Here is an 11334-nt window from a genome sequence, read left to right as displayed (position 1 = left end):
ACCTCAACGCTGAGGTATGCCGGCGCTACTGGGAGACGAGGGCGCCAGTCCCGTGGAGCGACATCCACCTCCCGAACAACTGACATCTCTCCGCCGACCGGGTCCCGATCCCGCCGGTGCCGACGAGCGGCAGTGCGCGCCGCGACGAGATCGAGCGCCACCGCCTCCTCCTCCCCGACAACCTCTACTACGATGACAGGTACGCCCCCGATTCCGTGCTCTGGGACACGTGGCTCATGGACGAGCACGACGTGCAGCGCGCCTCGTACTTCGTCGGCACGGTGTCGAGGCTGTGGCGGCCACGTCAGGAGGTGCGCGAGCGTACACTGATGCGCGGCCTCACGCCCACGTCGTCTCCTTCCCCGTCTCCGTCACCACCTCCACCTCCTTGCATGACAGCGCAGGAGGAGGCCCGACTCATGCAGCGTGTCATGGCGGACTCCATGATCACGCATGATGAACGCCAATGGCCGGGCCTAGAGGACGCGATGGCCCTCTCTGCGGTCGGCGACGTCGCCATCCCCGAGCTGACGGAGTCGGAGGAGGTGATGGAGGACGCCCCGGTGGCCGCTTTCCACCCGGATCTGGTGGGCCAGCAGTGGAGCTGGTCGTGCACGGCTCCGGAGATGGCGCACGCAGTGGGGGGCGTGAACTGGTGCCCCACGCCGCCGCGGTCACCAGAGCGGGACGTCTCGACACGGGAGGAGGTGGTGCAGGCACCTGCCAGCTTCCAGCCCACCCTCGCGCACCACGAACCGTCGGCCCACCTCTGGACGCCGCCGGCCTACGTCGACCTCGTCAGCGACGGCGACGACACCGACGGCCACTGAAGACGGGGACGGCCACGGCATCGACGGGCGTTTTTTATTTTTTTTTATGTTAATTATGTCAACGACGGTGAAACTGGGACGTTTTGTGGCCGTGACCCTTAATTTTATGTTTTAAGTTTTTTTAACCGCGCTTATTTACTTTTTATTTAAGTTTTTCTATTTTTTTTAATCACGTCCAACACGAACATGATTTGGGGTGCGGCCGCGAGGTGGGCGCACGCACGATCCAATGGACAGAAGCGAACATGGGCGAACCCATTGCCGCCCCAAACGGACAAAATCTGGCCAAACCGGACGTCCGTTTGGGGTCGTGCGGTGGAGTTGGCCTTCGCCTAAGGGCAACTCCAACGGGGTGACTCAAACGGACATCGTTTTTGTCCGCTTTTTGTCCGTTTGGGTCGTCCACCGGCCTGTCGGTCGGCATATGCACCCAACGGCAAGCAAGTGGGCAGCAACACTATAATATTAAAGTAATAGAAGAGAGGTGGGTGGAAGTGGGACAACGAATTAAATAAGCAGACATATGTGGGTGGGTGGTTGTGTGACAAGTAGGCGAGGCCGGCCACATGCGGACACAAAGAGGACGTGCGCTCGTCCGCTTATTGTTCGCGCCGACACATTTCAGCCCCAAATTTGAGCGAGAAATGGGTCGGCGCGGACGCAAAGCACACACTTTTTGGAAATGGGTCCGCGCGTTAGGCCATCATATTTGTCCGCGCGGACCCAAACGGACGACAGCGGACAAAATGGGTCGCCCCATTGGAGTTGCTCTAAACTAGTCAGCCCCCTAATAATTTTGACTTCTTCGGCTTGATACATGTGGCATGGCATTCCAGGGATCGGGCCTTGCGGGCGACCACTGCTCGGTCTGGCGGGACGACGGACGTCGTTATCGAGTCCTCTAGCTGCTCCATCGCGGAGGCGATGGCAGAATGAGCCAGAATGGTGTGGTGGGGGCGGTGATCGGGGTGAAGGCAGCGAGAAATAGGGGTGGGCACTATAAAACCGAAAACCGAAAAACCAAACCGAACCGAACCGTATTAACCGATTTGTCGGTTTATTTGGTGGTTTGTTTTTTGATTCGGTGGGAAATTTTAAGGTTGTTCGGTGTTTTCTTTTTGTTCGGTTTTTGGTGCCCAGAAGCCGAATAGACCGAACAAACCGATATGTGGGATACCCCATATAATACCTTGCTTTCGAAAGTGCAACAGTATGAAGGCATCACACATTTCTTCGCACATAATACATTTCACGTTCCATGTGCTTTTTCTACTTAATTATGGTTACTTGTTTGCTTGACCGAATAAACCATAGAATGATATTAAGGTTGCTAGAACTTGTGATTATCTTTTTGCATATTATATAATCCAAATCAATGCTCTCGAGTCATTACACTTATACTGACAAGTGCATGAATTTTGGTTTTTCGGTTAACCGAACAAACCGAACCGATATATTATGGTTAATATGGTTCGGTTTCTAAATTTTGAATGATTATTTAGGTGTCTATTTTTCCAAAATCGAAATTATATAAAACCGAATAAACCAAACTGTATTAACCATATAAACCGAACGCCCAACCCTAGCGAGAAAGGGCGACTTTTCATGCAGAAATAGTGGCGGGAATTTCGAAATGCACGTGCTCCGACTCAATTTTGTTGTGCACGGATTGTCATAGTGTGACGTGACAAACTGTAAAGTGCATTTAGGCCCTGTTTGGAACCGCTCAGATTATATAATCCAGTTTTTATAATCTATTCTGTCTTCAAACAGGATAGATTATAGTGTAGATTATAAAAACTAGATGGACAGATTATTAAAAACTCATAATCTACTCTACCCCAGCTAAAATCAGATTATGGATTGCTAATAACCTATTACCCTTGTAAAGTTGAAGATAATTACAGTCCTACCACCGCCACCCTCCTGTTTAAAAAAAACAAAGGTCAGACAGGTCATTATGCAATGTAAAACCTGGATTACAGTTTATATAATTTGGCCTCCAAACATGCCCATCTAGATTATTTTTATAAACCAGATTATATGATCTATCTTCATAATCCAGATTATCATAATCTATTATGGTTCCAAGCAGGGCCTTAGTGCCGTCCCTTGTTGGTTTTAAAGTATTGAAATAAAATTGGTTGAGGGATTAATGTTTTGTGAGTGTACATATGATAACATAAATAGAAGTTTGTGGAGATTCAGTTTAACCGTTGAAGACGACGCCTAAATAGAGCTACCCACCTTTGTAGCCTTTGATAGAGATTTCCTACGAGGCAAAACCCAAAGACCCAAAGACCAAAGTGATTGAGCATCATTAAAGACATTCTGTTCTGAGTGAACTAAAGACTTATTACACTTGAAATTGTGATCTTTCAGACAGTTAGGCGTCGCGTTCTAAGCATCCAAGAATTATTGTGGATTGTCGTTGAACAAGTTTGTGAAGGTTTTAAAAGTCTGACTTGAAGATTTACCTGAGTGATTGGGTGAGGTCTAAGTGAGTTTAGCTCAAGGAAAATAAGGCGAAGGCTTGGTATTCCGAGTTTAATCTCAGCCTCCCTAACCAAAGGTACAATTGTCACAACAACTAGAACCAACCAAACAAATAATTTGTCTTCACCGAGCAACTGGTCTTTTCCTCACTAATAAACTTTCTGTTTTATACTGTGAAGCCTTTGCTTGCTCATCTATGTGTCTATAGTGGCCCAAGAAAAAGATATGAGTCTAGAGATGCGCACCCATTATCCACTAACAAAAGAGATGTACACACACTAATTTTGGCTCTTAATTTGGTGACATGAATGATTTTATCGTTCTGGGGAGGAAGTTGCACAATATACGCCGCATCATGGATTTGGTGGGGGCTATGATCAGGCAAGAGAAAATCTTGTGTTCAGAGGCTTAGGGTGCTCTTTTTCTCCGGTGCATAAGACCGTTGGATCGACGAAGAGGGGAACTGCCTAGGATAGCTTGGTACTTCTCTCGTCCTGGAGGGAGTGTGTGTTTTAGAGCTTCATCTGATATATCTTGTTTACTCCCCACCCTCGGCTTGGCATGTAGTTTCTGGGTAGACCTTTATATTACCCTGCTTGTATGTCTGGCTGTTGCCGAGAGCTGCTAACCTTTGGTCGTGCTTTGCCTTGCGTTTAATAAAAGTTGGGGCCGGGAGGGGGGACCCCTTCCGTTTCAAAAAAAAACTAATTTCAGCCCTGGTTGTAAAAATGTGTAGTTGTAAGCTTAATGACATACTCCCTCTGTCCCAAAATAAGTGACGCAAATTTTGTATTAAGTTAGTACAAAATTTATACTAAAACAGCGACACTTATTTTGAAATGAAGGGAGTATCATTTAGCATATACTCCTTCTGTGCCACAATATTTGTTGTTGGGGAGAACTAAACTAGTTCTCTCTAACAACAAATATTATGAAACAGAGGGTGTACTATTCTATTTTTAATTAACAAAGCAAACACTAATCTTTGTCTATGGCATTGTTTGTTTGAGATTCAAGGAACAGATTCAGCTTTACAAATGAAGCTAATTGTGGATTCTGAAACAAACACCTATTGCTTGAGAATCGGGGACCAGATTCAGCTTTGCTAGTAAAGCGGATTTGAAAGCTGAAACAGATAGCTATTTCAAAGTGTACTTCGGCGGTAAGGTTCAGTCACGGAATTAGATTTTTGCTAGTAAAGCGAATCCAGAGGTGACTGGAATATACTAATCAAAGCTGAAACGAACATGGCCGCGGAATCAACTTTGATATTGAAGGGAATCCGCATGTGATTTGAATCCACATCTACATCGATTATGCATGCACTAGAGATTTGTTTGAAAAAAAAAAAGAGGACCGAGTCCTCGTACGACACAGAGGCAAGAGCAAATCGATTCGAGCGGAGAAAATCCACATCGCAAGCAAGGGCTGAGGCAAAGCAAGGTGCGCTAGTATTGGAGTTGAGCCACGAGCAAAATTCATGTGATGACCAGCTAGTTGTAATTACTAGTAGTACGCGGAGGTTCTGTTCTTCCACTTGGGAGATCACGGGAAGACTGTTCAGTTATTTTTCACAGGGTCAGCCGTACAAAGAACCATGGCGTCATCGGATACCAGGCTTGAGGTGGAGAAGTTCGATGAGAGTGGCAGCTTTGGGTTACGGCAGACAAGGGTGAAAGATTTGTTGGTACAACTGAGATGCTTGAAGGCATTGTTGCAGGAAGCCAAGCCAGCTAAGATGGAGATATGGTGGATGGAGATTCGCGGAAGATGAGTTGTGAGCCTGGAGCGTGTCGCACAGTCGAACGAGTTCGGCTGGGTCGGACTGGACAGTCTGACGGATCGACGCAAGTCGGTTGGTACAGAAGACGGTGGTGGGATAGGCGACGACGACATAGGGGCGTGATGTTGATGGTGACTGACTTCTGGGCATGGAAACACACGACGCAGGCCCGAGGGCTTGTGTGGCTTCGACAAGACTATGGAGCGGGGTTGATTCAAGGTGGTGTACACACGGAGCTTGAAGTCGACGGGGCGTGGGGTGGACTGATCATCTACCATGGAGTCATGTTGAAGGTGGAGCTGTATTGAGGGGCTACGGTGTAAGGATCCGGAGAATCGCAACCTATTCAGCGGAAAAAAAGCGAGTGACACGCAATTTGGACCAGAGCCCAGTGGTCCGATGGAAGCGTGAAACTCGTCATCGGTCGATGATGATCGGTGGTACTCTGCAGTGGGGGTTGAGTGGTGTGGGTTCGCGACCCTTGAGACTCGACCGGGACAGCGGAGGCTCGACGCGGTAATAGCGGAGAGGCGTGCGGTACGCACGGGGCATGGAGACGGGCCAGGGCTCTGGTGGTCATACATGTGGTGAGACAACTGCGAATTTGACTCGGGGTGGCTACAAGCAATGATGAAATTCCTTCAAGTTTCAGACAGGCGGTCAAGGAAGAGCGATGATGTTGAGTTCAGGTAACTCTTATGTGCGACACCCAATATGAGTTGTTCACTTTCACACAGGTCAGTGATCGGTGTGTGATGGTGTTGGATACTCTGGAAGTTGGGAGCTCAACTAGAGTAATGTGGAGCTTAATTTCATTCAAGCGTTGACTATGGTCTGGAAAAGAAGGAACTACAAGTTGAAGGTGGAGTCACATGGAGTCTTTGGAGTAGCAGCGGTGCTCATGGATAAGCTCAGGTTCAATGTACATGGAAGTTTGACGCATAGACGAATTCAAGGTGGTGGAGAATATTCGCCAATGTGGAGTTTGTTAGAGTTGTGTCGAATATTGTGTACACGGTAGGTTACAGTTGGACTCTGAGTTGTATTGTGTTTAGATAGGATATGGAGTCTTGTCCAAACAGGACATTTATATCCTAGGCCTCTCATATATAGCGGGGGTAGACACACGATGTAACCTATGCCAACATAATAGCACAGGTGTATAGGGGGAGCCGGCGGCGGCCGGGGTGCGGTATTGTGACGGTGTCACGAGGAGGAGTGCCCGTAGTCAATGCCCCGGGGATGTAGCCATATCGGTGAACCTCGTTAACAAATCTCGGTGTCGTGCTCGTGTGATTGCTTGGTACTCGGATGATCGACGGTATGCTTCGGATTTATTCTAACAACATGGCCGCGGAATCAACTTTCATATTGAAGGGAATCCGCATGTGATTTGAATCCAATCAAAGCTGAACCAAATAGGTCCTTTTGTAGACCCATGCATTGTTCCAATCATCAAAGCTGAATCCCAATCACTGATTATAAGCCGTTCGAATCAAATACTAGGTCGTTTTGACGATTTTCCAATGCTCAAACCAGTTCAACCAGCCAGATGCAATGCGGGCTTCCTCTTGGGATGCCTCCCCGATGGCACCTCTCTCCCCTGTGTTCCACAGTTAATAAGCCGTTGCAGCGCAGAGCACCGGACCAGACCAGAGCGTGCTGCATGCAGATTGCAGATAGATCAGTGGACACCGCACTTACAGTTAAGCCGTCGCACGCATTGCCGTGCGGCTGCGGCTGCAGCTGCAGCAGCAACAGGCAGCAGCAGCCACCTACACCTGCTCCACCGCGCCCATCCTACTCCTCCACCCCGCAAGGGGTCAACCATCCGCCCCCTGGCCAATGCCCAGCGGGGGCCGGTGCCGCGCCATGCCGTCTCCCGTGCAGCCAGCACTGCACAGGCATGCGCGACGGAGGACGCATCGGCATTCATGGCCCTCCCGTGTCGCCCGTTCTGATGAACTCCCCGGACCAGCTCCGTCGCTGACCCTGCGCCGCGCCATGCATGCACGCGTAAGCACGCCGTGCACTGCACACGCCGGATGCTACGCTCTCCTCGCCCTTTTTATTTATGACAAGCCCCCATCGATTCGCTGCTGATCGGCTCAGCAAGCTCAGGCCAGGCCAGATCACAGACCAGACCAGAGAGGCGTGGCAGCGTGAACTCTTATTAATTAACGGTGCAGCGGCAGGAGCAGCGGCGGCCTGCGATGAGGGGGGGCTAGTCACGGGAATCCGGTTGGGTTGGGAGGGGAGATGCTACTACGAACCGGAAAGCGACGGGGCTCTGTTCTGATTGATCCGGAGGGAGAGATGAGGGCTGCGACCGACGAGAAACGCGCTGGTCACTGCAGGTTGTTTTCGGCATCCTGTGCTGGAGTATATGCACTGGGCCAGTGTCCGCACGCACGCACGGACGGTGGGCTCCTGTGCGGCCGTGCCGGCGTGCATGCTCGCCATGAAACCGCCGAGAAACGGTGTGCACCAAATATAAACGACAAAATATAGCAAACGCAGACATTTTGTTTGCACCAAAAACTGTTTGAGTACATTGCAGAAGAACACACACATGATTCTTGCCCGGACATATGAGATTATGTACAGCCGAAATTTGCAAATCCGGTCCCTCAAACATCCGCAGACGCGTCCGGACGCGTTCGCGGACACTAACCGATCACGTCTCAAGTAATGCATTCTGCAAGCGAACATATCAGATCTCATATCTCAAGTCCATACAAACCATGCAACTACGGACGTGTTTGGTTCCATGCATCGTTTTTGCCCATTTGCGTCCTCTCCCTGCATCATAGCGACGCATTTACGCACCGCGTTTGGTTGCTCGCATTGTATGTACTCACACAAGTGCATGTTGTTTGGTTACATCCAGAACAGTGGTGTGGTAACCTCCTCCTCCTAACAAGTAAACTAGTAGCAACACCTGAACTAGTAACAAGTAAACTAGTAGCAACACAACGATCTTAAGAACAAATATAAGTCTTAACCACGCAGAACAAGTTTTAAACCAACATAGCACGATAAGTTCTAAACGAAACCCGGGTTCTAATAGCAGCTCAGGCGGTCGCGGAGGAGGCATTGCCGTGCTCCTTGCACTTGGTGACCACCTCCACGCCCTCGTCGTCGAAGACGATCACCTTCATGGTGTCGGAGGTCAAGAGCTTGAACGTCAGCATGTACCCGATCATGATATGGTGACCGACGACGAAGGTGTCCCAACCCCGAGAAATGGAGACCCTGCCGTTCATCAACCTCATCGTCACCCTCCATGCGCAGCCGGTGTTCGTCTTCAGCTTAAACTCTCGAGGGATTGCGGGGAAGTGCTTCGTGAAGTTCAGGGGCAATGGTAGATTCTCTAGCTTGGGAACTTGGAGGCTTCCGGATCTTGCGTGAAGGCATCTCGAGTGTGTGTTAGAATAACACCTGTGATACATATCAATCAACTCTAGTGACACATAGATACTCCAATGTTACCTCAAGTATGCGTGGGTTAATTATTCGACATGCATCAAACAATTTCAGATTCATCATTTCGATCCAACACAAAAAGCTTCAAACAGTAACCCAAGATTTCTATCGGGAAAAGTAGGATGAAAACGTGCAATCAACCCTTATGCATAGATCCCGAAGGTCACCGGAATGTACAAGTTGACGCCATAACATATATCAAGTGAATCAATAGAATAGCCCATGGTCACCACAGATATCCACATGCAAGATATACATCAAGTGTTGTCAAACTCAAAATATTCAATCCAACACAACGAGATCTCAAAGGGAAAGATTCAATTGATCACAGCAAGATGGCAAGGGAAGAACACCATATTATCCAACTATATTAACAAAGCCCGCGATACATCGAGATTGTGTCATCTCAAGAACACGAGAGAGAGAGAGAGAGAGAGAGAGAGAGAGAGAGAGAGATTAAAGACATATCTATTAGTACATACCCTCAGCCCCGAGGGTGAACTACTCCTTCCTCGTCATGGCCTCTGTCGGGATGATGAAGATGGCCCCCGGTGATGGTTTCCCCCCTCCGTCAAGGTACCGAAAAGGCTCCAGATGGGTTTTTCTTCTACCCAATGAGTTGCGGCGGTGGAGCGAAAGTTCTAGGTTAACTTTCGGGGGTTTCTGGATTTATAGGAATTTTCGCTCCTATATTTCTTATTTTCCCCCAAAACATTCATTGAAAAGTTTCGAACGATTTCGAGAACTTTTATTTTCTTCACAAAAACAACAACACGGTAATTCTGTTGAAAACTACGCCAGTCCGGGTTAGCTCTAAATAAATCATACAAAGTGCATCAAAACCATATAAAAGTATTGAATCATAGGCAAATACTTTATAAGTTATCGATACGTTGGAGACGTATCACCCGTCCCATGAGTGGCCTCAGCATCAAAGACATGGTATGCCGACATGCTTGTTGCTTATTTGATTGTCGCTAGCTAATACGTTTTCTCGTACGCGCGCCGACAATCTTCCTTGTATGCTTGCTTGTCCATATTGTTGCTTGTCCATTTATAGGCCTTCCAAGATTTGGAAGCATTCAAGGTCCAATATGAGGGCAAGTCCTTCAATCTCACCCATTTGTTGGATGATCATCAACGGAGAAGAGAAGTTCAAATCGCAATACGCTGCCATCAAGGCACGTGGAGGGCGGGGGGCGCGGGGGGGGGGGGGGGGGGGTGCACCCTTTGAAGAGCATGGTGAGGGGGAGAAACTACGACCGCGGGGGAAGACCAACTCCAAGAAAGAGGACAAACACAAGGCAGTGTCCCTTGTCTTGCAAGCTACTTTGCAAGGCATGATCGCCAACAAGGATTCAAGAGAGGAGAAGTGCTGACAAGATAAGGAGTAGCAAATTAGGGCCTCCATGAACATACAAAAGAAGAAGCTCGCATTGAAGCCGGAGAAGCAAGCGAAAATGCTAGATATCGAGGCCACCAAAGCCGCCACTGGAGCAAGAGAAATCCGGCTTGCTTGCATGACGAAGGGGGTCGAGATCATGAAGGTGGACTTGAGCATGGTCTCTCCGAGGAAGCGCTCTTGGTTCGAGAAGTTGCAGGCCGAGATGCTCAACCTCGATGACGAGTGATCCATGACCAAGAGCACCATATTTTTTGTATGCCCGCAAGTGTGCGGGCATGCATGACTGCGGCCAAGATGGCATGGTCGAATTAAAGTCTCATTTTGTGTGCTCGCATGTGTGTCCGCCGCTATCAATTGCGCCCTGAACTATGTTTTTGTGGATGCTGGCATATGTACGCCGGCCACAGGCATATCACCGTCATGAACTCTTGATGCTGACATGGCAGCTGGCATCATCTGGGTCTTTTTTTACAAAAGAATGTTATGTGCATACGAAAATGTGCCGCTTCGTTGGGGTCACGGTTGACTCAATTATAAAAGAGGGCGGACGAGCCAACTCAAACAGACAAACGACGAACAAAACACACATTCCGTGGAGTTGCTCTAACAATGGTCAAACATATATTCCAAATGAATACTACGTTTGAGGCGCAAACCCTATCCGACCCATCACGCATCCGATTCATAGCTACATGCGTACGTAGACCATCCTCCGGCATGGTGCCCGTGACTGCTAGTAAATCTTCTAGGCACACACGAAATATATTCCACGGGCCACCACATGCTAGTAACAGCAAGATACGGGCAGATGTTTGGTGCCCTCCCCCTCCACAGGCGGCCAGGCCAGGAGAGGAGATCGAATAACAAATTGACGTCGGCATCCGATTCCTACCCAACTTTCGTGGCCAACAGCACGATCGCAAGAGCAAGATACCAATCAGTTCCGTTCGTGCATGCATGGGCAGATAGATGATGTTCGAAACTTACGCGCAGCCCCCGTTGAAAGATCACATGCGCCTTTCCGGCAATTGGTCGATGATGATGCCTTTCTCGTACGGTTACACAAAGTTGGTTGACTCTTCTTAGATGACGATTGTTTTTTTTCCTCCTTCTTTCCAAAAGGCAGTAAGTAGCAATTGCAACTTTGACCTCAGTTTCTATGTTTAGCAATTGCATTGCGTAGAAATGAAACGAGGCAATAAGTAGCTTTGACCGCAGGTTTTTATGTTTATCAAGATGCATGGGGTACTTGTGTGTAAAGAAACGAAATTAAGACTTGCAGGAGTGGACATACATATTGGTAGGGAAATGAAAATGTGGGGAGAAAGCAAGAG

The sequence above is a fragment of the Hordeum vulgare genome, chromosome 2H (assembly GCF_904849725.1).
Source record: "Hordeum vulgare subsp. vulgare chromosome 2H, MorexV3_pseudomolecules_assembly, whole genome shotgun sequence".
In the NCBI taxonomy this organism is placed as follows: Eukaryota; Viridiplantae; Streptophyta; class Magnoliopsida; order Poales; family Poaceae; genus Hordeum; species Hordeum vulgare.
The sequence above is the reverse complement of the archived record's forward strand: the minus strand, read 5'-3'. Positions refer to the sequence as shown.